The sequence below is a fragment of the Bison bison genome, unplaced genomic scaffold (assembly GCF_000754665.1).
Source record: "Bison bison bison isolate TAMUID 2011002044 unplaced genomic scaffold, Bison_UMD1.0 scf7180017864166, whole genome shotgun sequence".
Lineage (NCBI taxonomy): Eukaryota > Metazoa > Chordata > Mammalia > Artiodactyla > Bovidae > Bison > Bison bison.
Genome location: NW_011494738.1, coordinates 1,639,533 through 1,645,367, shown reverse-complemented (window position 1 = coordinate 1,645,367; position 5,835 = coordinate 1,639,533).

The window sequence follows — 5,835 nt, the reverse complement described above, 5'->3', positions numbered from 1 at the left end:
GGAATGAATCAAATTTTGTCTTCAGAGCAGATTTAAAAATTCAGGACCTTATAAAAATAACAAAGGGATGTGTTGAGAAGGCAGGCCCCACATTTTCTGGTGTAATCCAAGCAGAGAAGTCAAAGTCCACAGTGAGTTCCACTCTGCACCTCCAGCTTATTCTTTTTTTTTCAATATAATTTTATTTCTTTTTGGCTGCTCTGGGTTTTCGTTACTGCGTGGGTTTTCTCCATTTATGGTGATCAGGAGCTACTCTAGTTGCAGTGCACAGACTTCTCACGTTGCAGAGCACAGGCTCCAGCGTGCGTAGGCTTCAGTAGCTACAAGTCCCAGGCTCCAGAGCACAGGCTCAGTAGTTGTGGCGCTTGGGCTTAGTTGCTCCATAGCACGTAGAATCTTCCTGAACCAGAGATGGAACTCATGCCTCCTGCATTGGCAGGTGGATTCTTTACCACGGAGCCACCAGAGAAACCCCTCCAAGCTCATTCTTACTCTTGAAGAGCTGGTGCTGACATCTGGCCCTGAGTCTACTAGAACAGTCCGTGCTCTGGTTCACTCATGGCTGCCTCTTCTCCCCAACCTCGCTGGTCACCCTCTTGCCCTAAAGGGCACTTTACCCCACCACCCCATGTTGGGAGCGTGGCTTCTTTGTTGCAGAGTCGTTCCCAAGTAGTTCTTTTTCTTCATATTTACAAATGCTGATGCTGAGTCCATGCTTAGTAGGGAATCTTTGTCAGTGGATCTTTACAGAGGGCTTTGCCTCTTTCCTTTTCACTCTCACTAACCTGAAAAGTGGTTTGGCCTCTGCTTGGACCTTTAGAAATTTCTAACCTCAGGGCTTAACCCACGAGCATTCTCTGGGCAGGCTGTGTTCTCTCTGGTCAGTGGAGGGAAGGAAAGCTTCTAGTTTGCTACCATTTGTGAGAAGAGTCACTTCCTATAACAACAAAGTAGGTCGCTTCAGTCGTGTCCAACTCTTTTTGACCTGTGGACTGTAGCACGCCAGGCTCCTCTGTCCATGGGATTTCCCAGGCAAGAATACTGGAGTGGGTTACTATTTTCTTCTCCAGGAGATCTTGCCAACCCAGGGATCCAACCTGTATCTCCTGTATTGGCAGGTGGATTTTTTTTTCCCTTTTACCACTGAGCCACCAGGGAAGGCTCAAACTAGACTTTACATAGAGTCATAGCTAGTTACCTTTGAAAGACAGGCTTTCTGGGTATTTAGGGATGCTTTTTAGAATGGGTCCTTTTCAAGCCTGGATTTAAAAGGCTTTTTCTTACTTGTCTGATCTGATTCTTTTATGTCATCTTTATTGAACAGGGTATATACAGGAATTTTATCTTCAAAAAATAAATGGAAACTTTTCATCGACTAGATCTCTTAGATTGTAGTATCTACCTCTAGCTCAATAGACAGAGCCTCTTTTTCCTTTGTTAAAGATATTTGAAAAGAAATGGGGGGAAATACTTTGAAAGTCCTTTCTCTATAAATTATTGATAATTGCCCATTCCTTTCAACCCTAGCATTTACATCTTCTAATGTGATCTGTATACTTTACCTAAAATGTTTAATATTCCTATAAAACATTAAACAAAGGATAAGTTCTGGATGATAGATTAGAGCCATGAACTTTAATTTAAAAATCTTTTCCTCTCTGAATAAGAAATAATTTCTGCTCTAAAAGTAACTGGTATTTAAGGAATCAAAGAGCAAGAAATTCTTAATATGTACAATATACAAGAAATCTACATCCAGCAACCAAGTAAAATGCATTGAACTTTGTTTTTATTTTTCTTTTAATAGCTTTGATATATAAAGTATGTATTATAAATTTGGGCTTCCCTGGTAGTTCAGCTGGTAAAGAATCCGCCTGCAGTGCAGGAGACCCTGGTTCAATTCCTGAGTTGGGAAGATCCCCTGTGAGAAGGGATAGGCTATCCACTCCAGTATTCTTAGGCTTCCCTCATGGCTTGGATGTTAAAGAATCCTCCTGCAGTGTGGGAGACCTGTGTCTGATCCCTCGGTTGGGAAAATCCCCTGGAGAAGGGCATGGCAACCCACTCCAGTATTCTTGCCTGGAGAATCCCCATGGACAGAGGAGCCTGATGGGCTACAGTCCATGGGGTCGCAAAGAGTTGGACATGACTAAGTAACTAAGCTGGAGAAGGAAATGGCAACCCACTCCAGTGTTCTTGCCTGGAGAATCCCATGGACAGAGAAGCCTGGTAGGCTGCAGTCCATGGGGTCGCACAGAGTCGGACACGACTGAAGCGACTTGGCGGCAGCAGCAGCAAGCAACTAAGCACAACATAGCACTGTAAATTGATTAATTTAAATTGTACAATTCAATGGTTTTCAGTATATTAGGAGTTGAGCAATCATCATCTCAATCCAATTTTAGAACTTTTTATCACCCTCCCCCTAAAATCCCATACTCATTTGTTGTTCAATCACTCAGTCGTGTCCGACTCTTTGCAACCCCGTGGACTGCATGTAGCACACCAGGCTTCCCTGTACTTCACTATCTCCTGAAGTTTCTTCAGACTCATGGTCCATTGAATCAGTGATGCCACCCAAACAACTCATCCTAGTGGTCATTCACATTTCCCCCACTTACCCATCTTCTCCTCTGCTACTGCTGCTGCTGCTAAGTCACTTCAGTCGTGTCCGACTCTGTGTGACCCCATAGACGGAAGCCCACCAGGCTCCCCCGTCCCTGGGATTCTCCAGGCAAGAACACTGGAGTGGGTTGCCATTTCCTTCTCCAATGCATGAAAGTGAAAAGTGAAAGTGAAGTCGCTCAGTCGTATCTGACTCTTAGCGACCCCATGGACTGCAGCCTACCAGGTTCCTCCATCCATGGGATTTTCCAGGCAGGAGTACTGGAGTGGGGTGCCATTGCCTTCTCCAATCTTCTCCTCTAGGGAACCACTAATCTACTTTATGTCTATACAGACTTGTCTCTTCTGAACATTCCATCTGGAAACAGAATCACACAATGCATGGCTTTTGCAACTGGCTTCTTTCATCTAGAATAACATTTTTAAGATTCTATATTGTAGCTTGTATCAGTTCATTTCTTTTCATTGAGGAATAATATTCCATTATATGAATGTAGATATTTTACTAATCCATTCACTGATCGCTTGGTACTTAGATTAATTACACTTTGGGGTTATTATGGATAATGCTGCTATGAACTTTCATATAAAAGATTTTGTGTGGATGTATTTCTCTTGGTTATATACCTAGAAATGCAATTGCTGGCTCACATGGTGACTCTATGTTTAACTCTCGAAGGAACTGCCAGATTGTTTTGGAAGCAGCTGCATCATTTTACATCCTCACTTAGCAATGTATAAAGTTTCCTGTTTCTCTGCATTCTCTCTGCTGCTTGTCTTTTTGTTACAGCAGGTGTGAAGTAGTATATCATTGCGGTTTCGATTTGCATTTTCATGGTGCTTAATGATGTAGAGAAGCTTTTCATGCACTATTAATATTTTTAAGTCTTTTACTTGGTGAAAAATGTGAACTCTAACCCCATTAGTTGATTGCTGGTGAAATATCATCAGTTTTTTGTAGTTCAGTGATATCTAAACTGCTAATGAAGTCAAGGCTACAAGGTCTAGCTCTAACTGGCTATCTTTTACAGAGAAAATTGTGGTTAAACAACTACACTCATGGGCCTTAACTCTGTACAGTGATCTGACAGGCTCTTGATATTGCCAATTAACAGGGTCTGGAAAGATCAACCAAAGGGTCTGTCTTGATGATTATAAATATCATTTTAATAAAAATACAATCTATCATCAACAGATATTTTTAACAGCATTGACTTATTTTTTTGAAAGTATAATTGACTTAAAATATTATGTTAGTTTCAGGTGGACAGCATAGTGATTCAATATTTTTATAGACTGTACTCCTTTAAAGTTATTACAAAATAATGGCTGTATTTAATTGTTCAGTATAATATATCCTTGTACTTATTTTATACATAGCAGTTTGTAACTCTTAACTTCATACCCCAATCTGGCCCCTCTCCCCTTCCCTCTCCTCACCGGTATCTTCGAGTTTGTTTTCTGTATCAGTCTGTACATTTTTGTTTGTTTGTTACATACATTTGCTTGTCTTACTTTTTTTTTTTAGGTTCCATATCTTAAAAAGTGATAACAGAGTATATAAGTGATAACAGAGTATTTGTGTTTCCCTGTCTGACTTATTTCACTAAGCATAAAACTCTCTAGGTTCATCCATGTTGTTGCAAATGGCGTAATTTCATTCTTTTTTTATGGCTGAAAAATATTCCATTGTATGTATATGTATGTGTGTATATATATCACATCTTTTTTATCCACTTATCTGTTAATGAACACCTGACTTGATTTCATATCTTGACTATTGAAAATAATGCTGCTATTGAATATTGGGGTGCATGTATATTTCCAAAATAGTGGCTTTTTTCAGATGTATACTTAAGAATGGAATTGCTGGATCATATGGTAGTCATATGGTGATCATATTTTTAGGTTTTTGAAGAACCTGTATACTGTTTTCCATAGTGGAAAACATCAATAGTGTACAAGGGTTCCTTTTTTTCCATATTCTCACCAGCATTTATCATTTGTAGACTTTTTAATGATACTCATTCTGACAGGTGGGAGGTGATCTCTCATTGTAGCTTTGATTTGTATGTATCTAATAATTAGTGATATTGAGCATATTTTCATGTCTGTCAGCCATCTGTATGTCTTCTTTGGAAAAATGTTTGTCCAGGTTTTCTGCTGTTCTAAAATTGTGTTGTTATTTGATGGAGTTATATGAGCTGTTAATACATTTTGGCTATCAACTTCTTGTCAGTCATATAATTTGCAAATATTTTCTCCCATTCAGTAGGCTGTCTTTTCATTTTGTTGATGGTTTCCTTTGCTCTACAAAAGAATTTAACTAGATCCCATTTATTTATTTTTGTCTTTATTTCTTTTGCCTTTGGAGACAGATCCAAAGATGATTGCTATGATTTATGTCAAAGGATGTTCTGCCTATGTTCTCTTCTAGGAGTTTTATGGTTTGGGGTCTAATATTTAGGTCTTTAATTCACTTTGAGCTTATTTTTGTATATGGTGTGAGGAAATATACTAATCTCACTCTTTTATACACAGCTATCCAGTTTCCTGAGAACCCCTGATTAAAGAGACTTTCTTTTCTCCATAGCATATTTTTGTCTCCTTTGTTGTAGATTAACTGACCATAGATGCACAGATAATGACATTGTTTTACTAAAAATGGTACCTGTTCATTTCAAGTATTTTTGAATAGTCAAAAAGGTATAAGCCTCACTAAATTCTAAATCTCACTGCTCCAGAAATAACTAGGTTAGGTTTTGGTGAACTGTATTACAATATCTCTATACAGATATAGTTTGATGCATGGACAGATAGCCAAATGAATAGAAATAATTTCATGAGAATAGAATTATACCAGCTTATTTTTTTGAATAGAGGGTTTCAACCAATTTTACTTGAGCTAATGCCAATCACAAAAGTGAAACTGAAGAATGAATGGGGAGAACTGTTTCCCTATTAAACTGATGTATTGCTCATCTCCCATCTTTTTACCATTCGTCTCCATTTCTGATTCTTTTGTTCACTTCTTGAGTGGCTGAATATCATAGTCAGGTAGTTTTTTCATAAGTAAGGTAGCAGATACTTCTGGTGAACACCAGCGTTTCTTTTCTCTTTCTTTCTCAGTAAAATATTCCCGCAATATAGTTTATAATCCTAGCCTCCCTTGCAGCTAGATGCACTCTAAATCTGGCCAATGGGATGTAA